A 461-nucleotide genomic window follows, 5' to 3' on the forward strand; every position below is an offset into this window, starting at 1 on the left:
CAGGGTTAATTGGACAGAGTTCTTAGGACCATGCAACAGGGTACAATCCTTTGGGTTTAAGGAGAAACATTAAACTGGAGTCACAAATGCAAACAGCCAAGGTTGAGGCTGAAAAGTAAATAGAGGCCTTATCATGGGCAGTCCATACCCAATGCGCAGTATGGACGGTCAAGCAAGGATCATGATCGGATCGGATATAGGCAGGGATGTATGGCTTGGACCAGGTCAGGTCACGGCGACTAGACTCAGCTTTAATATTTTAGAGACTGCGGGTAAGAGGACCAAAGGAGGCTCATATATTATATGAATACTTAAGAGTTATAAATTAAGCTAGTAAACAGATAAATTATTCTCCATCCTCCTACCTTGATAAACACATCTTCAGAAGGAAGGAGGAGAGACAGGGTGGGGTGCGCCTATTTAGGCGGGGCTTTTCTGGAACCCACGAGGCTGAAGAGCGC

Source organism: Suricata suricatta, chromosome 15 (genome assembly GCF_006229205.1).
Source record: "Suricata suricatta isolate VVHF042 chromosome 15, meerkat_22Aug2017_6uvM2_HiC, whole genome shotgun sequence".
Lineage (NCBI taxonomy): Eukaryota > Metazoa > Chordata > Mammalia > Carnivora > Herpestidae > Suricata > Suricata suricatta.